Source organism: Charadrius vociferus, unplaced genomic scaffold, assembly GCF_000708025.1.
Source record: "Charadrius vociferus isolate BGI_N301 unplaced genomic scaffold, ASM70802v2 scaffold2, whole genome shotgun sequence".
Classification (NCBI taxonomy): Eukaryota; Metazoa; Chordata; class Aves; order Charadriiformes; family Charadriidae; genus Charadrius; species Charadrius vociferus.
Window position 1 is genome coordinate 6,009,891 of NW_009647595.1, and position 23,751 is coordinate 6,033,641.

The following is a 23,751-nucleotide window of genomic DNA, read 5'->3' on the forward strand; positions in this document are numbered from 1 at the left end:
TTTAACGTGAAAGCAGGTGACTTGGGAAGATGAAGCTTCTGTTTGGGAGACTTTACTTGTGAGGAATAGCTGGAAGATTTGCATATGTTAAACCCAGGAAAAAAACAACCCACAGGTGTGTCAGGCCACGGTTTGATGGGATGCTGTCTTCAGCAGTAATTTTGGAGCCAGGTATTTCTGCTCTCCTCATGTTGGCTGTACTGCGGCTCATCATAGGGTCAGTTGTGTAGCCACAACCTGTATGTCCATGCTGTGAGCTGGGACAAGGAACTTTTATTAGTATGGAAAAAGCTGAAAAGTGTCCCCAAAATTAATTCAAATTATGGCTCCGCAGTTTTACCCAGAGAGCAGATGGCAGGAAGGAAGGGAGAGGAGAGGTGGTTGAGCAGCTGGTGGAGCTGAGACTTGAAGGCAACGTAGCAGATTTGAGACATCCAGGAAGGTGGTGTGAGGAGCGCAGCACCTGTTGTCTCTCCATGTCTGAGGACTAGAAGGAAATTGCGCACAGGGAAGTGCTTCTCTGGATGCTGTCTTCCAGTGCATCATCTCCATCGTGCCTGGTGTCAGCGGGGTGGGCTGGCATTTCTCAAAGCGTAGGTTCCAGCTCCTGGTTGGTGGTGGTGAAGGAGAATGAGTGATGTTGGAGATGGCCCAAAAAGCGTTAGAAACCACTTTGTTAGCAGCACAGCAGCCCTTCCCGGATGGTGGGGCGAGCGGTGCTTGTCGCTGGGAGCTGCAGCCGCGTCCTGCTTCCTTCTTGGCAGAGCTGCACTGGTGTTGCCTTGGAGAGTGGCATGAAGGCAAACAAGCCAAGAGAGGGTTCGGGGCTGGGTGGCTGTCTGAAGTCCCTTCTGGCCCAGCGGTTCTGCAGTCCTTGCATCCATATTTTGGCGTGGCTGCTGCCCAGGCCAGTTCTGCTGAGGCCGAGTGTCCCAACACCTCCTGACGTTTGGAATATAAAACCAACAACATTACTGCATTGCGCTTGGTTTCTCGGCTCTTGGGAGTAGTTTGGTTGACCACAAATCGGTCACTCTGTGCTGTGATGCAAGCTGATGATTTCCTCCCCTGCGGGATGCAAAACCCGATACCCCTCCGACCGCTGTCTGACGGTGATGTTACTCGGCTGGTGTTTGCAGCCGGTGGGAATGCTGGAGCCATGCAAGCCTGGGTGATTCAAGCTGATACTTAACGATTAAATGCTAAATGCCTGGTCTGTTCTGCCCTACTGGCTGTACCCCCCAGGGAAAAGAGGGATTTTACTGCAAGAAGGAAGGATATTCTGGTATTGGTTGGCTGATAATGATGCATAGCATCAAAGCTGAAATAGTGTGTGCTGGGTTTTAAAATCCCAGGGGGGTATAAAAGTGCCTTGAAGAGGAAGGTGGTGGATAGGCGGACCTGCTGGAAACGCCTGGTCTTTTCCTGTAGGCTGCAGAGCTTTGTCCTGTGGTTTGCAGGGTTCCCTGCATCCCTGCACAGTGCAGGGCACAGCGTATGTGCCTGCTCTCTTCGAGGATGTAGGTGTGAGCCTTGCTAGGAAGATTTAGGCTCTGTTTCTAGAACGAGAGGGAATGGCTTCAAGCTCCAACAGGGTAGATTTAGACTGAATATTAGGAAAGAATTTTTCACAGAAAGAGTGGTCGGGCATTGGAATAGGCTGCCCAGGGAGGTGGTTGAGTCACCATCCCTGGATGTGTTTAAGAGCCGTTTAGATGTGATGTTGAGGGATATGGTGTAGGGGAGAACTTTGTAGAGTAGGGTAGATGGTTGGACTTGATGATCCCAAGGGTCCCTTCCAACCTAGACAATTCTATGATTCTATTCTATTCTAAAATTCACCTAAAAAAAAATTATAAATGCTTGTGACATGTGTGACATGCTGCTACTCAGTCTGACTTGTGTTGATCCAGGCTGCTTAAAAAATAAAAGCAGTGTGGTAATTTATCTTAAAAAGGGTACAGAGAAAGTGAAAAAGGCAACAAGTGATTTGCTATTCGTTGCTTTTTCAAGGCTGACGCGCTGGGGCTTACACTGGGAAGAAGTCAAATCCCCAGGCACTTCCTACACGCCACGTAATGTCAAAAGGAGTGACCAACAAACGAAGTTCGCTGAACGGCGAGCTCGTGGCAGGGTTGGTGCGCCGGGATGGCTGCTGGCGGAGCTTCGGGGCTCTTCGGTACGGTCAGTCCAGTTGTAGTGGCATCTCGGGGACATGTCTTTGGGCATGTGGGAAACTCATCTCCTGCAAAATGCAGTGGGTGGTCTGGGCAGTGCTGAGAGTTTTTATTTTCTCAAGCGCTCAGAAGGGGCAGGGAGAGCCTCGAGCACTGAGGGTGAGCTTTTTTTTTTCCTATGGCTACTTCCAAGTTTGCACTCCTGGATCATGCAGAGTAGTATCTCTGGGCTTGCTCTGTCTCTTCCTCACTTTGGTTCTGCTCGCTTTCCTTTGGTCGCTCTCTTCCCCAGCCACCCGATGGATTTTGGACTAGGATTGCCTTCTACTCCTTTTCCCACCTGTTACCTTCCCAAAAATGAGACCGCAGGGGAATAAGCAGAGGTGGGAAAGCGCTGTTTTCCTCACTGATGGGCACCAAACCCATCTCTGAAGCAGTGATGGGTGGCTGGAAGGGACCATGCTGGCCTTGGGACATCCTTGCGGTGCTGCTGCAGTGGGCCAGTATCCCCCTGGTCACTCTTGTCATGCACGGGCACGCTCTTTGCTGTAGCATCACCCTTGCCCTGCACCTTCCAGGTGTTTCTCTGTGTGGTAACACGTGTGTCTTATTAAAAAAAGAACAATAAAATGGGACTGGCAGGAGCTGTGAGGCTTCTGGGTTGGGTTAGGTTGGCTTGGGAAGGGATGGCCAGCATGGTGAGGAGAAACTCCTCCTGCAGAGCTGCAGCTGCCCAAGTCCTCTGGCCACTGGTGCGGCCTGCGTGCAGCCGGCCAGGGTCCTGCGGGGCAGCACCGGCTCCGGCTCTGCGCCGGGCCTTGCGCTGCCTAATACACACCGGGGCGGCTGGCACTCCTGCTGCCGTGGCTCACGCGGCGACCGTGTTTGGGGATGTCTCTGGAGGATGGGGTCGTGACGCCCTGGCACACCGCTGTGCTTCCACTAACGAGTCCGTGGGGGCAGTCCTGGTGGCTGTGTCTACCAAAACCTCAGTCCACACTGAGGTTTTGGCCCGGCTCTCGCCCATGTCAGGGCTGTCGCTGGCTCCTCTCGCCTGTCGGTGCGTTTTGTCTCCTCTTGGGTGCTCCCTGTGTTTTGGCTCCCTCCTTCTGTAGATTTGCACCCCTAAATCATTATTACCGGCATGTTTTAGCGGGGCTCTCGCTGGCATGTGCACTCCTCCTCTCTCTGCTTGGGCTTGAAAAGCCGTGTGGAAGAGTCTGCTCACGCTTGGTCCAGGGGAGACCCCGTTTCTGCACACGTCCTTCCACCCGCCCATGTCTAATGGGCCGAGGGATGTGTCGGAAGAGAGGAGCTGGGTGCGCGCAGGTCCCTGGTTTTCCTCTCACATCGCCTTCTGGCTGTGCTGCGGATGGAGAAGAGACATTGTGGTTTCACCACTGGCCAGGCCCAGGCTGATGGCAGCAGTGGTGGTGGGACACCTGAGCCTGAGGAAGCATCCGTGCTTGGAGCCATCACGGCTGAGGAGTCCTCACACTCTTCGGGGGAAACTGGTCGTTAAAGCAGCATTTTATGCTTTGATACAGGTGGAAAAGGGGGTCTTGTGTTGATTGATAAAGGGTTCACTTTGGAAGTGTGGAGCCTGGCTGTGGTCCAAGCTACTTGTTTGATGGCCGCCATGAGGAGGTACCAGGTAGCTTTCCCCTGATCCAGACAGGGAAGCTGCTCATCTGGGGCCAGCATCCATCCTACTTTGCCACCATCCATCTCACCTCTGCCTGCCTGCTCCAAAAATCATTCCCGGAGGCCGATCTGGAGGCGTAGTGGTGGCAGGAGGAATAGGATGCAGGATGTAGGACTCATCTGATACCCACCGGGAGATGTTTAATGTTGTTCTTCTTCCCTGTCCCAGGGCCGTTCATGCTGCAGGGTGTGCTGAGCAGGTGGGTACCAAACAGCGTTTGTGCCCAAGTGGATCATCCATCCCCTGGTCATTTCTCCTGTGAAAACATCTCTGGGGTGGCTTCAGCGCCCATGTGGGGCATCTCCTGGGATGGATGCTTGTGCGTGCAGGGCTGCCGCAGCTTTGCTTCCACCTGCTCATCCCCCAGCGTGCCTGCTCAGGGCAAGGCACCGGTGTGCCGAAAGCGGGGAGTCTCTGCTGGACACCACCAGACAGCGATGGACCGGGCAGTGCTCTCCATCCCCATCTCTGTCTCTGCATTGCTGTCCTCAGTTTTCCGCTTGCCTCCCTCCCTCCGGCTTCACAGCTGGGGGGCTGCCGGTGACCGTCCCCATGGTGAAGCCTTGTCCCAGCACCTTCCTCCACTCTCCCACCCTGCTTTTCCCTTCCTCACTGGCCGCTGGGTTGCTCTATTTGACTTTGGCTCCTGTCCCAGGAACAGCCTCTCAACACACACAAACCAGGAAGGCTAAAATAACACTTTAAAATTGTTAAATAAATAGCGATCGGGCTCTGCTTAAATGGGAAACGCAGCTTAATTTGTTAAAGGTTTTTTTTTTTTTTTGTCCTCCCTCAGCCAGGGGATTCGGCCGGGCGTGTGTGTATGTGTGTGTGAAGCGTTTCTTCTAGCTTGTAATCTGCATGTCATGGCCTCAAGTGGGCAGAGACGGGTTATACGACTCCAAGTTACTAAACACTTACAGTAAAAGTGTAGTCATCCTGAACTTCATCCAAAGAGCCTTAGGTTTTTTTTTCTTTTTTTTTCTTTTTTTTTTCACTTTTTTTCCCTCTCCCGGCAGGATGCTGCTGCGTCACTTGCATTCTTCACCCCAGCTGCCTTGTTGGGAAGGCAGAAATCCTCCAAGCCTGGCGGTAACTCTTTCCAGGCTGCCAGCAGTGGTCCAGGTGCTTACATCCCTCTCCGTTCCCTCACCAAGAGCTTTGTGCACGGAGTGAGTGCATCCCTTCTCCCCCAGAGAAGGAGCGACTACCCGCGTGGGCAGAGGTGCCCGTCTTCTCAAAACCCGAAAAACATTCATTTCTCTCTTATGCCTTTTCAGATCTCGAGCAAAAATAGAATAGCAGTTATTGTTGTGTGAGAGAGTGGGGATGGGAAGCTCTGGATAAACGCCTGGAAAATACCCAGGGAAAAAGGCTGCCGGCAAAGGCTCTGTGGAGTGGGAGCGGGGATTGACTTGGGTACCAAAATGCATGTGTCGGGGTGAGAAACGCACTTTTCGGGAAGGACATGGGGAACCAACTGCTTCCCAGGATACACCTCCCTCCTGGGGCTTGTCCTGCAGGAGCCCACAGAGGTGGCGCTGGGGCTAGTTGTCTTCTGTGGCAGAACGGGCTCTCCTTGCCAGTTCCTGCTTTTTATTCTTTCTGTCATCTCTCAGAAGATGCTTCCCTGCCCTCCTGCCTATCCAGCCGGGTTTGGCATAGGTCGCCCCGCTGCCCACATGCAGAATACATATCTTTCCCAGGCAGCTCCGAAGGTATCCCAAGGCTCGGTCTGTTGGAAAGCAAGATGCTCGCCAAGATTGCGCTGGCAATCACCTCTCTTAAGCACCAAAAGGTGCCTTGCTACATTATTTTAGCAAGGGAGGGGTACCGAAATGGCTGTCATGGCTGGGGCAGCAGGGCTGTGCGCTGGGGAAGGCTGGGCAGGCGCGGGAGCCGCAAAGCATCCGCACCCTGTGGAGCTGCACACCGAGCATCCATCGGGTTCTGCTGCTCTTCACAAGCTAAAAAAGAGGAACAGCTAGTGGGCTTATTTCTAGGTCGTTAATTGTGCCGTCAGCTCTCCCCTGGCTTTCAGAGGGACTGTTCCCAATGAGGGGTGGTTTCCGTGCCGGCTCTGTGGCTGTGCCAGTGCTCTGGAGTGCAGGAGCGAGCTGTGGTCCCGCCGGGTACCAGGGCATCCCCACCGTCAGTACAGAGCCACAGGCATCCAGCTTTTTGTGTTTTCTGTGTTACACCTTCCCCCCTACCCTCCCTCACCCGTGGTGGGGGTGCGTGGAGCACACCTGGGCTCACCTTCCTCCATCGCTCCTCGCTGAGCACCCTGCGTTTGGGCGAACGATGCAGGAGATGCACCGCTATGCCACAACCTGCTGCTCCTTCGGGCTCCTCTCCATTTTTTTTAAACATGGGTTATCCCAACTTGCTGTTCTGGATAGTAGAAACTTGTCTGAGTTTTGGGAAACAGTTGTTTCTTATTAACTATCTGAACGAGGAAAAAATAAGCCTTACTCCCTGTAGCGGGAAATTGCACAAGGCAAAATTTTACATTTCCTTCTTCAGCTCCCCAGAGCTGTTCGTGTGAGGGTGAGTTGTGGGTCAGAGAGGGGCTTTGCCCTCCTGCCACGCTGGCTGTGAGGGCTGCACGGGCTGTCTGTCTGTCTGAATGCATGATGAGGACACCACAGACATGGCCTGAGTGGGGGTACCCAGAATTAACTTCAAAATGAAAAGAAGGAGTCATCTGAATACAACCTGCAAGCCTTTAATTCTTGGTGACAGGATACCCTGAGCCTGGTTATCTCGAGCATCAGTGTTGCTGTAGTGATGGAAGCAGCTGATTCTGTATGGGAAGGGGAAGGTTTGATAGAAGGTATAATAATCTTTCTTAGATGTTTTAATTTTCCCCTTTTCATTCCAAACCGTAAGCGCAGAGTTTCCTCCGCTTTGAATGGGTCTTTTTATGTTGGCCTGCCTTTCAGATTGGGTAGAATCATGTTTCTTCAATATATAAAATGAATCTGGCAGCCCGGTGTTGTACTTCAGTCTCCCAAAGAGACACGCGAGCATAAAGTAAGAAGATTCACTGCGTACTAAAATGCTCCACTTATTAAAAAAAATACAATAAAATCCTCTGTGAACATCCTGTTTCAACTTTGCCATAAAACTCACCGGTCAGTAAACGGTGGATCTCCTGTTCCCATGGAGAAAGGCAGTTACAGACTTAAGAGCTTGCTGTGGGAAAAGGGGAAAAAAAAAATAAATCAAAAAGATCCACTCTTGGTCTTGCAAACAAAGGTTGCCTTGGATTGCGGTCACATGTTGCAGTTCAGCTGATCTCTCTCATGCCAAAAGGGGAAGGATTTCTAGTACTTGCCTGAACCCCACTGAACTGGTTTAGGGAATTAATTAGAAGAAAATTACTCTCTTTTTTTCTTTTTTTTTCCTAGCTAGTTTTTTCTTAGATCTGATCGCCCTGCATTCACTCACCAGGTCAGGGGAGCTGGGAGGTGGTGGGACAGAACCACCTTCCTGATGATTTATGGCCATTGTGTGAATTTAACTGTGATTTAAAATTGCACCGTCAGCGACTGCTTTTTGGCTTCTTCCTGTTGAGGTCGAAGGAGTCTCTCGGATACCCAGATCTGGGATGCTGACAAGCTTTGTAAATGACACCCAGTGGCCAAGTTACATCAATAATAGCGGGGCAGAAGCACCTGAAAGAACATTTGGGGGTTAATTGCAACCCCCAGGCACATCAAATGAATTGATAAGCTGGTTTTGCTGGAAACCTCACCTTGCATGTGGCTGTGTTCAGTAAATACTGTTGGCCAGGTCAACCTCCTTCCTTAGGTACACCCCTCTGCCCACACTGGGGGGAGATGTTCAGGAGACCTTCGTGTGGCTGGAGGTGATGTGAAATTACACAAAATCCCCTGGTTTGGCTTCACAGTTTCGGTATTTAGGTAGGCAGGTATGTTGCATGCATTATACATGGATTTTTGGGGTAAAGCCAGCATAACAGGTTTAGCTCTCCTCCTGGGCGGTTTTCTCAGGGCTTAGGGCTTACTTCTAACCTTTATAAAGCCCGTCAGGTCCCTGGGTTTCAGAGGGTACTTTCTCCGAAGGGTATGGGCTCAGCAGAGCCAGGTATTGAAATGCTTTCCAGGATTTTGTCACCTTGCCCATGTGTGCACCGGGTCTGGCTGGCTCGTGGTCCCTGGGAGCCCCATTGCCCAGCTCAAACCAGGCTCTTGCCTCTGCGGCACCCCACATATCTAATTACTGGGGGGAAAAGTCAAGTACGTGTAAGACCCCCCCCGACCTGTTCATTTTGAATGGATTGGTAGTTTGGGTTTTTTTTGGTGTTGTTTTTTTTTTTTTTTAAATGCAACGTTAGGGATTAGAGTTGCTGAATTAAAAAGGGGGGGGATTTTTTTTTTTTTTTTTAATTTTACAGTGAAAAAGCATATCTCTGTTTTTTGGATGAGGCAGAATGAAATACTTGCCACTTCCCAAGTTTCCTGTGCTCCCTTGAGGCATCGTACGCTTTGTTCGCAGCATCCCGTGCCGGAGATGAAAGGCTTTGGTGCGTGCTCCCTTTGGGGCAACGTGGATTTCTCCTCAAAAACCTCAGTTCTAGCGACCGGTTTTATAAATGCCTGAAAAATGAGGCTTGTACCTTATCTCTTGGGAGATCGTTGATGGATCCATTTCTCAGAAAGATATTTTATTCAGTCCTTTAATGCTATGCCACTCCCTTCATTCAGATGCTTGGAGTCTTTTATCACGTCTCCTCTTACTCATTGCTTAGCCAAGTTGGGCATATTTAGTTCTTTTAATCTTTCCTCCTAACTCAACTGTCTTTAATCATCCTTCTTGATGTCAGAGTGTTTGATGCCCACTTTTACGGAAAACGAGCCCAGTTGTTTTTTTTTTTTTTTTTTTTTTTCTGGTGTGCATGTGAATCGCTTGGGAAAGGTCCCAGGAGAGCAGCCGTAGCTCCGTGGCTGGTTGCCCGGACTCACGCCTGGATTCCTCAAAAGCTCCCTCGAACGTCTTGGTGTGGGCACCAGGGAAGATTTCTGGCTCACCTTTTATGCCATCAGACTTGGCATCCTCTGGGATTAATTAATGTGTTTATTTGTTGGATGTGGGCAGCAGCACTCCCCCACAAGACGTTTCACAGGTTGGATTTCCAGGGATGGCTTTCTCTAGGCATCTGCAGGAGGGTGCAGGTGCTGATGGTGTTTATGGAGAATGGGCCCAGAAAGGTTACCGTAACCTGCGTGTCCTTCCCGTACCCGCCAGCAGCAAGACTGAAATAGAGGTTTAATTTGCTTCTATGATCTCAAAAGCAAAGCCTGGCGATCAGATGTTTGTAGGTTCCTGTGCTGCAGGTCAGGGCAATGTTTCTAAGAGCTGCCAGGGCTGGTGGCCCCCTCTTGCTGCTGGCATTGACGCTGTCTTTCCTGAGTAGTTCATCTATTTTGCACCTGAAAATCATTCGCAGCTTCTCAAATCAGTTTAAGTGTAAGGATTGCTGCTAGCTGTTACCAGGCTGAGCTCTGCATCCCTTTAGGGCAAGGTCTTCAAACTTGGCTATCTGAAGTTGAGTGCCTCCTTTCTGGCATGAAAGTGTCCTGAATTCCCCCCCACATACCTCCTGGAAACCTGCTATTTCAGTGGGAGCTGTTTCAGAAAGCCCAGCTCCACCGTTTTCTTAAAATAACCAAGCTCAGAAGCTGACTCGAAGGGGTTAAGGCACCAGATCTCCAGGTTTGCTGGGTCTGGGCCACTGCTGTGCAGCTTGGGGTGGCATCCCTGACATGGACTTTGAATTACAGAGCAATTGGCAGAGAGTTAAAGGAGGCCAAAAGCCTTCTCTGCAGGAATGCCTCTCATACTCTCCCAAATTTAGCAGTGCAAATGTGGCTGGGTTAAGTAGGTTGAGTGATGAGGCGATTCTGATGGTAATAAAGGTCCCCCGTACCCTGCTCTGCCTCAAGCTCACGCTGCCAGAGCGACTGTGTGATATATGGCTGTGTGATATATATATATATATATGGCCGCCCTGACTGCCGGCCCTGTGGCTCAAGAGGAAAGAGAGGCTGGGGATGTAGAAGGTGGGAGAAAACAGACCTCTGGGACTATCACCCAGCACAGCACTGGGGACCAGAGCAACAGCCTGATGTCCCTCTGGCTGTCCTGTGCTACCCTCAGGCTGTAACGTGGGGTGTCAGCAAGACCTGGAGGTCATCACAAGGAAAAGCGCGCATCCTCTCTGTGGTGCTGCTGGGTCATGGAGCAGGGGTCCACTGCCTCCACCCCTTTTCCTTGCAGCTCTTGGCCAGCACTGGGTGAGCGCAAGAAGGGCATCTCTTCACCACCCCAAGTTCCCTGCTGCCGCCAGCTGTGTTTCCTGCCATTATTCTTCAGGAGTACTGGAGGGATTGTTTTAGAGCTGACAGTGAATGTCTCAGGAGGACCTCACCATGCTCACTTTAGAGCCCTGTTGCTGTGTGATCACGGGTGTTCATCATGGGATAGGCAGTAGCGCTCCATCCCTGGTGCCAGTCCGGTTGCTGCTGCAGAAGAATGTGCTGCTGCCTTGGCCGCTCGAGGGGGACTCCTGTCCCTTCCCCAATTTATATGTCTATTTAAATAGATAATATATATATTAAATAAATATATATTTCTATATAATATTTAAATAGACCTATAAGATGCAATTTATATATAATTGCTTTCCAGCGCAGCCTTATTTTGAAGAACTGAGGAAATGAAGCTTTTCGGTTGGTGGGAGGGGACAAGGTTGGGCTTGCTGACATTTCTTTTCTTGTGATGTCACATAGGTCTCAATGGACTGTGAAAAGGAGAGAGGAGGAGCGTGAGGAAGGGAGGTCAGATCCTGCCAGGGTTTCCTGGGAAATGAGGTGAGTGGTGGTGGCTTTCAACACTTGTAAGCCCAGACATACAAGCCCTCCTGGGCTTCCCTGCACCCCTTGGTTCTGTTCTGTTCTTGGTTATTCTGTTGAACCTCCAGACTTCGTCTTTATTATGTGTTTCCATGTATTTTGCCTTTTCAGGGCTGGTGGGATGATTTTAGACTGCTGATGTGCTCAGGGGTCTCAGAAGGGCTGGAGACTATCTCAGTATGCTGAGGTCTGTGCATCCCACGGACCTTGTTTCTGGCTGTGTTTGCGGTTCACAGTAGGGGACTTGGCTGCTCTAGATTTAGAGACCTCTACTGCAATTACCAGCAACTGAGCCAGTCTCCAGCCTCCTTTTACAGTCTCTGGAGGGAAATGGATATTTGTAGGAAGCGCCTGACGCTGACCTGCTGTAGGTGTCTGCATGGGATGAATCATTCCCTACAATACCTGTTTCTCCACACAGTCAGCGCAGCTGGGATGGCTTGTTTGGATGTAGGGTCTGCAACGCATGTGTAATGTCTGCACCTTGCGTAGGAGGACTGAAGTTCTGGTGGCTTGGGGTGTCCAAACCCATGGGATGAAAGCTTGGGCCGCTCCTAAGCTGCCCTTAAATTTTCTTCAAGGTTTGGACACAGCCTAAACCGGTGAGCTACTTGTCTGAGCCTGCTCTTAGCGTTTCTACACCCTGACTGGCAGTATAAGTACGTTCCTGAAGGATAGGGTATGATCACTGAGGCAGTTTCAGTCCAACTGGGTCATCTCACGCTGGCTGTAGCAGTCCCAGTGGGGACCGGCAAGACAACTCTAGCCGCAGGAGCTACTGCGTGGGGACCCAGGGAGGCTGCTGGGGCTGCCCGTGAACCTCCTGGCAACCAGCCCTGGAGCCACGCTGGCCTCTGGTTTTACAAGTAACGTGGCTTGTGGCTCTTTGGCCACGGGAAAGTTCGGAGCGATGCTTACTCTGTTCCTATGGGAGCCTGACACCTATAGCAGGAGCATCTGCATCCTGGTAACTCGGCGACGCTGCAGCAGCCTGCAGGTGCAGGTGACATGAAGAGCTGAGACCTGCGTGTCAGGGCTGAGTTGATCAGCATCTCCCTCGAGAGCTTTTGTGCACTTCACTGCATCTCCCGTGCAGGGGGAATTCCCCCCCCAGATATCCATCAGCCTTTGCTGGGCCACCTCCTCCGCTTCACCTCCTCACCATAAGTAGAAAAGGTTAAAATTTAGATGTACAAGCTGTTGTACCTAAGCAGATGCAACTCTGAAAGATTTTTGCTGTGCTTTTGCTTCAGCTGATGCCCTCAGTATGTTCCCAAAAGTGCAGCCGGTTAAGAAAAAGACATTGATGTTGATGGTCCATCATCAAGATTGTCACCTTAAATCAAGGAACAAATGTAATTTGCTGTAGTACATCACTCTTGTTTAAAGTGGGCAAAGAGAATGTATGTGTGTATTTTTCTTACATATATAGAGTTTCTTCTGCAGTTTACTCTTAGCTTTTCTGTTGTTCATCCCAGTGACCAGTCCAGCCCAAACCATGACACTAGTCGCAGGAGTATTTTCACTGCAGCCCTGGAGAGCGGAAACACTCCGTTTGACAGCGTGACTTTGTCACAGTGAAATTGTGGGGTCACTGCCCTTTGTCTGAGCCCTGGCATGTCCTGGTGGGGGACATGTACATCTTCTGCCTTCCATCTGTCTACCTTGGAGACCAGAAGAAGCTGCAGGTTCTCGTGGTGCCCTTGGGTTTGATGCATGCTTCTGCCACAGGTTGTGCCTTGATTCTCTGTCCAGAGAACAGGGATAAATCGAGTCTTTAGAGTTGTGGTGAGAATTACATTAAGGATGAGCGATGTAACAGGAGATCCTGGTGCTGTGTCTGAGCAGTGGTGATGCTTTCTGCAGTATCAGTGGTTCCCAGCGAAGAGCCTCATTTTTACTTGGCTGCTGGCCCGGCTGGCTGGCTTTTCCACGATAAAGTTCACTCCAGCTGGCTTCCCTTCTCCATCCCTCCTTTTTTGGAAGCATCTTTGTGCCGGGCTGACATCTCGGACATCATCGAGAGCATTTGGCGCTCAGAGATGTGGAGCCACCGAGCCCGTGACCTGGTGTGAGGCTCTCTGCTTTCCTTGGGTTTGGTTCGCTGGGATACTTTGGGATTCTAGGACATGGTAAGCAGGAGAATGGGCTCATGTGACCAAGGTAAAATGAGCAGCCTGCCAAAAGTAGGGAGGTTTTTGCAAGTGTCAGTGACACCAGTTAAAGAGGAAGGTGTGCAAATTGGGGGTGGGTGGAGAAGGTTTTTTATCTGCTTCCCGGCAGCTAAAAGCAGGTGTTCAGTCAACCGGGAGTTGCCCTAAAGGCAGAGAATAAGGATGCAAATGACCTGTGAAACATAAAAGGAACCATCTGAATGCCCCTTTCTGCCACTAACGAAGTTTACCTCCACCCTGGGTAATTTGCATGACGCAAGTTGATCAGCCCTGAGAAAAGCCAGTTGGGTCCAGCATGACAAGATGACTCCCTCAAGCCTAAGGATCTTGCAAAGAGGCAAAAACCAGGGCAAAGCCCAAAGGCCAGTCCGGGAGGTAGAAAACACAAAAGGGTGGGCTCTGGCTGTGCTGCCCCAGTGGGGAGCTGGGTCTTGGGGAGAGCGAGGTGCTCAGGCGTAGACAGCGTTTTTGTCAGCAATTAATTGCTAAGAGCAACTAGTTGGCACTTGTGAGGTTCCTGCAGTGAAGCTTCCTCCAGGTTTCACAGTAGTTCAGCTAAATCAACGCCGATCGTCAGTGTAGGAGTGTGCGTAGCAGCTTAAAACCTTCTTTGTTGAATGCAACCTGAGGAGCGTTGGGTGAGCAGAGCTTGCTGAGCTGCTGCCCATACGATGTTAATGAGACCAGTTAGTTTAAACCTACCTGGAAGGGCTTTTAGGCTGGGCTTTGCCTCATGTTTGATGCAGTAGCAGTACATGAATCCAACCAGTTTCTGCAGCTCAAGGGGTAACTGGTTAAGCGGTGACATCCTTTATCTGGAAACCCCTGTGGGTGTAGGACCCTTCTCGGCCATCGTGGCGATGCTGGGTGTGGTGGGGAAGGCGCTGAGCTGTCGCTCTTCTGCTGCAGCCAAGTTTTACACCCAACCCAGGCTTACATCCAACCGAGACTTTTAATGAAGATCATTTTTTGGGGTGTGATTTGGATCTGCACATGTGTGCCGTCAGGCATCGCCACCTCAGCGGTGGTCACAGATGGCCAGTCCCCCTCATCTCTCGCCTGTGCTCTCCTGTGGCATGACGTATCCCGCTTCAGTTCATTAAGACTTTCACTAATTTTCCTGGTATTAATGAGCACTTCCTCAGCACCCTCCAAAGCCAAGATGCCGACTCTTTCACTGCGAGGGTTAAATGCCTATTTTGTGGGCTGCACTTCTCCCTTTCTGATTTCCCTCGGTGTGTGCAGGATCTGTTGTTAAAATAGGCTCCTATTTCAGGCATTTTTACTTCTTTAAAGTGGCTGCGTGGGGTGATGAGGGTGTGGGTGGACGCCTGGATGAGGAGGTGGGGAGGGAAGAGCAGGCTGGGCAGCCCCACACTCTCTGCAGGCTCCATCCCTGCCCCTGTGGACACCCAGACCTTTGATCAAAGCTTTCGAGGCATTACATCCTCTCAGAGCTGTTGCCATAAATCTGGAAAAAAATAAATGGTGATGTTCAGTCTGGTCTTCCTTCAGCTCCTTTCATTTTCCAATTCTGAGGTTCAGCTGCTCCTCAGCAGCAAGCAGCTCCCGGCATCATCCCAGCCAGCCGGTGACTTGCCACGTTCGGTGGTTACAGCCTAGAGAGAGCACGGCATTGGCACAGATTCATGCAATCTTCTTTGCAAATCGCATGGTGTGTATGGCTGTGTGGCTCCCGTGTGTTTATGGGGGGTGTCCGGTAGCACACTGCATATATTCAGTTGAATGAGGTGTTTTTCTGGTTTTTTTTTTTTTTTTTTTTTTTTTTTTTTTTTTTTTTTTTTTTTAGTTTTGCATCAATAGGTTGTTCAGTTCTGCTCTTTCCTATTGAAGTTAAAGGTGTCTATGCATGGTTAAATCATATAAAAAGCTGCTCTCAGAGGTGGTTTTTATCTTCTGCATGTTTTTCTTGAGTGTCTTGTCACCCTCCTATGTCTTTGCCTTCCTCACCGTTCACAGAGTTCCCCTGACCTCAGTGTGCACTGGTGAGGGTGTGCGCTGTGCTTCCTGAGAAGCTCCAGGATGTATCAAGGGGAGTTGAGGGAGCTCATCCAGACACGGTCCACGGTGGAGACCTGGGGGGAGTGAAGCTGGGAGGAAGGCAGCGAAGTCCCAGGGGAGCAGCCAGGCCATCAGCATCTCCTACAACACAGCAACACCCAAGGGAGAGACCCCGAAATGCTGGTCAGGAGGGACAGTGGGAGGTCTGTAGTGCCACCAGCACTGGAGGAGGGCAGCCAGCACCTCCAGGGATGGAGATGTCCCCACCTCTCCAGGTGACCACTTTCAACATTGTACCACCTTGCTCATAAGAGAGCTTTCCCCAGTGTCCTACATAATCTTCCCATGCCCCAACTTGTGGATGTTGCCTTTCGTTATGTAGTCTGCTGTCTTGGCTGTGATGGGGTGGATGTTGAAGGGCTTGGGAGGAGGCAAGGAGATGTCTTCTCTGGGCCACTTGCGGGCAACAAGTGGTGGCACGGATGGGCAGTGAGTGCGTCTGCAGTGTGGCCTGCAGAGATGTCTCCTTTGGGAGATGTTGTCCTTGTGTAGATGTTTTTCTTAAATAAATTTGATCCCTTTGCAGAAAACTGTGTTCATTTTCTGAATTACGAAGCTGCGTATTGAACACCAATATGGAGCAAAGGAGGGTTAATTATTAAACCCGGGATGTATTCTGCTCACCTGAGTGCTCTGGGGATAATGTGTCTTAACCATAATGCTGAGCCATAACTGCCCACTCTATTGCAACCTGCAGCCAGATCACTTGGGTTGGAGAAGGTGGCACGCTGGCTGGAGCCAAGAGGCTTGAGGGGTCCACGTTGACGGGGCTGGTGGGTGCATGGTGCCAATGCACCTTCATGGAAGGGGGGGGATTAAAAACTGAATGGTGAAACACATGAACCAAACTGCCAAATGGCTGCATGTGTTGGGCATGGATTTTTTTTCTTTTGTTCAAGTGTGTTTGCCTGGATTTGTCAACTGGGTTCCCAAAACAAGAGGACCTGAGAGGTTTTTAACAGCAGTACATGGACGTCAGCTGTGGAGGAAAGGGTTGCCCTTGTGAGAGGGCAAGCTCCAAGCAGTCACGCTGGGAGCTGCTGACTTGGAACGAGATAGGTGGTGGTTTTCCATCTTGTCGTTCCTTGTGGTCACGACAGGGAGAGCTGATGTTCCTACAGATTGGGCGTGTGTAGTGACATGCCAGGAATACTTCCTTACTGGGTTGCAACCTTCTGTGGGAAGGCATCAGATGTATGTTGTGATGGGGATTAACTCATTAGGCCTTACTGTATAGATAATGTTTTATAAATGATCCTTTCCTGGGAAGATTCCCTCTCCGGGCATAGTCCCAAAGAGGATAAAGTGGATGGTTCTGGCTATTTTATGCTACTCCCAAATGCGTTGGTATTTCAAATGAACAGCAGAAGCTGCAGCCCTTTCCCTGTCCTCTTGCCCGTGGGGATGCCGCTGGTACGGGCAGGGCTGCCGGAGAGTTGGGCAGAACAAGGTAGGAATGGGGCAGAATGGACACTCCTCACGTCCGACCGCTGAGAAGTCTCATACCACACAGGTTATCCGGGAAGAGATATCTTGGCGACGGGGGAAAATGGATTATCTTGCTGAGTTGAATTTTCATATTTCTGTAACAGTTGTGCTAACAAAAAAGAAATAAATCTTGATGCTTCTTGGGATTCATTTTCATGTGTTTTCTGAGAGCACAAGGGAAGGATCTTAAAGCAGTTTCATGTTCCAGAAGGAGGAAGAGCCCAGGACTGAGCGTGGAGCACCCTGGCCTGGTGTTGCCACATAATTCCGATGTGACCTCAAACAGGTCACACAGATGGACCAAAAGTGTGACTTGGCAGCCAAAATGCTGCCCTACTTGGAGATGTTGTACCAGCATGACTATGCCAGTTGGAGCTGGTATTTGGTGGATTTCACTGTTTCTGAGTGGCTGTGGGTAGGAGTCAGGTGAGGTTAGGTAAGAAGTCTAAAAAAAACTGATTTCTAACGTAAACTTCACTTATGTTCAGTGGGAAGAGGGGGAACAAATGATGCTTTGGAGCAGCTTGGTCCTCCATCGGCCATGGAAAACTTACTTTAGATGCCTAACTTCTAGACAGCTGAGGTTAGGTAGTCCTGCCTTTTCATTTCTTGACGTCTCTGTTGCTTGTATGTAAAATGAGTTTAATATTAAGTCCTCGTTTCCCTGAAACAGAGGATAAATACAAAATTTGGAGTTGCTGCCTGGCTACAGCAGTGGATGGATGACTGTGTTTGGGACAACAGGCTGATCTTAGCTGTGGGCAGCGTCTTTGAAAGTGCCAGCAGGACAGGGGTTAATGAACATGCTTGGGTTTCTCCTGATGAACCCATGTGTTAAGGCTTTGAAAGCAATTTTACTGCCACATGCCACCACAAACCTTTTTATTTAAGGTGTTCCTTTCATGAAGCTTCAAACAGCACCCATGCCGGACTGAAATCGAAATATCCAGGAGAGATCAGGACAATTTTGCTTGAGGTTTCTGTTGTGGTCGCTTGCAGGGGAAAAAAAAAGAGGGTAGGATAACCAAGGTCAGCACCTCCCTTCAAGCTGCCGGTAGAGCTCCTCGGGGGGAGAGAGGGATTGAGTTACCCCACGCCTGTAATTCATCCCTCATGCCCACAACCAAATATGGCGAAACCGATGGGAAAGTTAGGAAAACTTTTTGCTGTAAGCTGAGCTGGGCAAACAATGCTGAGTCGCGCTGATGTCTTGGGCATAGATTTCTCTTTGGAAAGCACTGGGGAGGGATTTTACCCCATGTTTTGCAATAGAAGTCCTGATGTCCATAAAGTGTGGAGCAGAGCGTGCCTCTTCAGATGCATTATGCTTGCTCCTGCCTTGGTGGTAGGTCTTAATTGTTGGGTACAGTGACTGATTATGTTTTGCACTTCTAATTGCTCAATATAAGTATTGTCTTTGTTTGACTTTGATTAATTATTGTTTTATACCATAGTACGCTTTAATACAGGTTAGTACTACCTTGTCTTTATTAGTCTTACTCTTAGGGGAGTTGTTAAAGGCTTCCCAGCCCTGGGATGCTCAAGTGCCCCCTTGGATGCCCATGGGCACATTATCCAATTGTGATAAAACCCTCCCAACACATTTTCATTCATTTCCAGCTTCATTTTGCACTAGAAATTGACTTTTAGGAAGTCATTGAGCTAACTGCAGGATTACTCTAGTGTAATTTATATGCATTTGACATTTTTGACATTTTTGCCTTACGTGGTTTAAGTCTTAACGTTGGCATTCTGGCATTCCCTACCAACATTACTTTTTGTCTGGTTAATGTAGGAATAGCTTTCAAGGAATGGATTTATGAAAGTTATTTCTGAGGTTCTGCTGATTTTTGCCGTGTCAGGGCTGCATGATTTTAAGAAAATTGCGTTTCAGCAGCAGGCTGGCTTAGACAGCATGCCAGTGCACTCCGTGATGCCAAGGAAATCATTTGCTACAGCATCCTAATGCATGCAGTCCTTGTTTTTCCTGGGATAGCTCCCATGGACCTTCTGGCTGATTTTTCTCTCGTGAGATCCGACTTGATCGTCGTCTGTTGTGGTATCTGGTGCTCCAAGCCAAGAATATGCACTATTTTTGAAATGTGATCATTACTTTTCAAAATAGGCTTTTTTTTCCATGATCTTATAAGATTTTGCCACTTCTTTAAAAGGCTAATTTTATTCCTGCTTTGGCATCCATACTTCTTGGTGTTATTTTGGTGTGTACTTTATATATCTTATATATAGCTCTGTGCCTGTATGTGTTACTATATGTGATTTATATACAGCCTGTCTTGCTGTCACGGGGAAATCATTCTCACTTTTGTGCTGGGATCTCGGGGCGGATGTGTCAGGTCCAACCAGTCCATTGCCAGACCTCTCTGTGACCTGTCCTCAGTCGCTTCCCTGCATCCCCAAATAAGACCACTGCTCCTCCGGGGCAAGAGAAGACAGGAACCATCCAGCACCATTTCAGTTGTCTATAGATGAGGGGCACGTGGGCTTCGTAGCTGCCAGGTGGAAGACGCCAAATCTCGGAGTTACAGATGCTCGCTGGCCACGTGTGTGCAAACAGGTATGGATCCACAAATGTGGTCAAAGCATATATGGGAAAAATGGATTTAAAAATGGAGATAAAACTGCCCTGAAAGAGGAGGGGAAACATGCTGGACTGTGACTGGGGGTGCCTGCAGCCTCGCCAGTGTGGGTGAAAGCTGGAGGGAGGAGCTGGGGCAGAGAGGTGGAGTGTGTGGTGGTGGGTGGAGGAGAAGATCATGAGGAGGAACTCAGCACTGGATGGGAAACTCGAAAAGAAAATCTTCATTTAGATACGGAACTCATTAATAGGGGCAAGCTGGTTCCCCCATTGTTTCTTACACACCTTACTTTGCTACTTTGCTTTCCTAGCGTGCCTGCTAGCGTCATGTGCATGAACTTAATAATGGGGCGGAAGGACTCCAACAGTGCCAACATGCTTTTGGGGCAGAAGAGGAGCTGGAGGTAACCATAGATTGAGTCATGGATGAAAAGTGGAGCCTCATGGTCAACTCCAACCTGAAGGAGCTCATGGAGCAAGATGCCCACTTAATGCACCCATCTTTCGGTCCTGCTTGGAAGAGGACATTCTCCTTGAATGAACAGTCATGGCCTTTATTATGGTGGCATCTCTTTAAGGCCTCTGGATGGTCATGTTGGTATCTACCAAGGAGGTGGACACCTGGTCTGTTGTGACTGTGTCAGTTTTACGTATTTGCCTAATGTGAATCACAGTCCAGCTGAATTGTGATGGGCTTTTTTGCAGGCAAGTAAGGGTTTCTAGGAAGCTCTGGAGTTTCTAGATTGGTGACCTAAAAACAGGCGCATAAAAATGTGTGTGCTGTGGAGTGGAGAGGATGGTTTGTTCCTTTAAGACAGTTGGGTTTTTGCTAGGTGGGGGAGGCTGAAGTCATGAGAGCTAAATGCACCGTGTATCTGGACTGCCAGTTTTGAGGTCGTCAGCTGAGGCAGACATTACGCCAGAGCAGGGTATGGCCAGCTCCAGCAAGGGTCTTGGTAGATCTGGTATGACAGGGCAGGCTGCTCGGTTTTACATCAGATTGCTGGGCTGAAGGAAGAGACAGCTCTTGGTCCAAGGAGCACCTCAGCTTGCCACCGGGCCGTGAGCCTGATCAGTGCTGGTTGTCCTCCATCCTCTCTGCTGGGGTTGTTACTGGTGGTTGGATCAAAAATACTGTTTTTCTGCCAAAGTGGAGACCTTACAGTTTGATAGAGGCCACAAAGGTGTTAAAACATTGAGCCTGAGCTTTGTCACTAAATGTCATTTTCAGTTGGTGAAAGTTCTGAAGATGGAGGGGTTTCAGCAGTGTGAAATTACTGATGGATGGAAAACACTCAACATGTTTAGCTTAACATTTGCTTAAGCCACAGGGAGTTTAGGACGGGTTGGTGAGTGCATTGGCTTGAGCAAGTCTCGGGAAATCGATGTGGGTTCTATCAGCCAAAGGGGGACTTTCCCAGGTTGGACCTTAGGTTCTCTAGGCGAGGCAGGTTGAATGTCATTGTAGCTGCTGCTGCTACAGGAAAGCTCTGGCTGACGCTGTGCCAACAACACTCAAAAATATGTATTATTCCCTTCACAGACGAAGCGAGAACAAGGAAAATGTCTTGTGTCAACCTGGCCTTTGAAATACAAATGAGTAGGACCAACCTCACTTGTAAATGTCATGGTGTGCTTTGTGTGCCGGCTTCATAATGTGGTTCCTTTTCTTTCCTGGTTAATGCGTTTTCAGGCTTTTGCTTCCAGTGATGCTTCGACAAAAGGGAAAGGAGAAGAGAAGAAAGTCACTATGCTGCGTGTGGTGTCCCACAGGGCTGTTTCCCCAGTGGGGAGCTGCATTGACCCTCGGTCAACTTGAAGCCGTCGGCACAGGCACTGTGCTCCTGTGAAAGCCCAGCTGATGGTGGAAGTACCGGCAGCCTCATTTTCTTACATCATCAGATTTGGGGGAAGAGAGCGCAAAGGGGCACTGCGCAACTCTTCAGCTTGACAGCCTTGCTTTTTTCTTTATGCTGTAAGTCCTGCTTAGGATCTTTTTGTGTCCATCTGTCGAGTAGTGTGTACTTACTTGCTGAAACCCGTTCCTCCTGTCGTAAGGATGAGTTATCCTGTACTGGACCACCAGTGAGTCGCCATGCCCGGCCAGCTGGGCAAGCTTGCTGCAAGCCCAAGCGCCGTGCTTGCTGTATCACCTTTGGGGTCAGCTCTTCACTGCCTTTTACATGATGCAGTTTTGGGGTTTGCACTAACCCATGCAGCTTCTTTGTGGACTTCTTCCCCTCAAAACTAAATCACGAGGCACGTACAGAGCCAAGACTGGAATGGGATACGTTGCTTCTGCAGAGAAGCCAGTTACGGAAACTAATTGTGTTATTTTGGGTTATGCCACGATGGGCTGGATGGTTTTGATGATGTTTCTGCTCTGTCTGTGATTAACCTGATGGCGACAGTAAAGCAAAAAACAACATTAAAAGTGAAGAAAAACCTCAGAGTGGTATTTTGGATGCCAGAGGATGCTCATCCTCAAGATGTAATTGTTTTAAAGTATTTGATGATTAGTTCAAGCCGGCTTTACAGACTCCTGTGTGAGCAATGGACATTTCTGTGGAGTTAATCAGAAAGAACTGCAGTTTCTTTTACCATGAGCAAAAATAGCTCTCAGAGCGAGGACAATGTGTAACAGCAATGCCGGGATCTGTTGACTTAGCCAGAAATACACAACCAGTTAAAAAAAAAAAAAAAAAGAATAGTCATCTGGAAATATCTCACAGGCCTCTGAATCTGTGCTGAAAATCGCTTTGGACCTTTATGCGCAGTTGGTGAATAAAGTTGTTGAGAGGAGTAGCAAGAGTGCAGCAGTGCAGGAGATGCTCCCTGGGTTCAGGTGGACCAGAGAAACGCTCGTCCTCCTCTTCTCATCTCTCACTGTGCCCATCTGCAAGGGCTGGGTGGGCTGCTGAGTGTCCCGTGCTGGACTTCACCCCATGCCTTTTTGCTTCAGTCTCAGAGAGGAGGAAGGAAGCCTGTGGGCAAAAAGCAGAGTCCTGGACCAATTTTTTGGCTGATGAGTTTTGCCAGACTGTGGTCTGTGTAACGCGCTGCCGGGGCTGTTGCTCAACCCATAATGCTCAGCCATGGATGGTACATGCGGGAGCCGATGCTCCAGCCCTGTGCCCGGGTGCGGTGCCTCCCCAGAGAATGACAACGATTTAAAAATCATGGTAGGAGCCTTCCCAGACCAAACCGGGCTTCACCTTCCCCAGATGAGCTCAGCCTTTTTAACAACACTCCGCTTATACAGGTTGATGTCTTTCGAGGATCCTGGAGTCAGGATGGAGACCCATGGCTGGAGCATCTGTCGGAGCTCCCCAGACGAAGCGCCGAGCCTGTTGCTCCCTGGGCGGGAGCCTGCCAGGCGCTTTGCCCATGAACTGCTGGTATTTGGTGGGGTCAAGCAGGAATTCATAAAAATGTTTAGTAATAGCAGGGCTGTGCTGGTTTGCTCGGTCGCGTTGATAAAATAAATAGCGTCATCATTTGAAGGAAGGTGCCGAAATATTCCCCGTAGATCCGTGCAAACAGCTGGTGTGATCGGTGAAGATTTACTGTCCCCTCTCTCCACTTCTGTTTCCTTTCCATCTCTGTTGATAATTTCAAGTCTTTCTGCTTCTTATTTCTTTTAACTTTTTGTTCACTTAAAAACTTCCATGGCATGCAGTTAACTTTACTGAGGTTGGATGCTTTTGCCTTTGCTGTGTTGAGCCGTGCACAGCGGTTCGATCATTGCTATTATCTCAGGTTTCCCTGTGTCTTCCCGCAGGCGGCTTTTGAGTTCAAAGATGTATTTGTTGAAGAAAAAGGAATATTTCCACAAAAACGCCCATCACACCTCTGACGCTTTCAAGCGTGACTCCTGTTGAGCATCTATCCTGTTTTACCTTAGCAGTTCACAGCTGATTAAAGGAGCCCCCCCACACAATTTCAGCTGTTTTTATCACACACGTGTGACTTTGCATGCACGCTACTTTTGCAGCTGGATGTCCAGCAGGCTGGTTGGTGATGATTGCAGGCACTTTCGGTCATGCACAGAAGCCTTTGGCATCGCCGCCTGTCGCAGGGGTGCCCCAGCAGCGAGCATCAAAGTGGCATCCCCCCCGGGGGATCAGCAGCAGTGGATGGGGGGTTTGGGGAAGCTCAGCAGTGCTGAGCCCCCCTCCCCCTTTGGAAACAGAAGAGATCCAAAGTTCCCACTCGCTGCACCTTTCCACTCCTCTCCTGCCAGATGGCTCTCTGTTTCCCAGCCCTATAGCCCACATGGTCTGGGTAGGACCATCACAGGCGTCTGTGCAACACGTTGTTGCAGCCTTGGGCTGCGGCACTTGGCGATACCCCGAGGGATGGCGATAGCGATAGAAACTGCCTCGCGGGTAGTGATACCCCCTCTCAGCCCAATCCTGCTTTCGTGGGTGTGTCACCCACCCTGCATGGAGACGGCCAGCAGAGTCCTTTGAAGCCCCAGCATCACCTTGTCCAGGTGGAACTTCTTTTGGACATGGATTTGCACATGAAGGTTGGTTGAGGTTGGGTCCAAAGCTCTTCCAAATTGTCACGTTTGGAAAGCATTCCT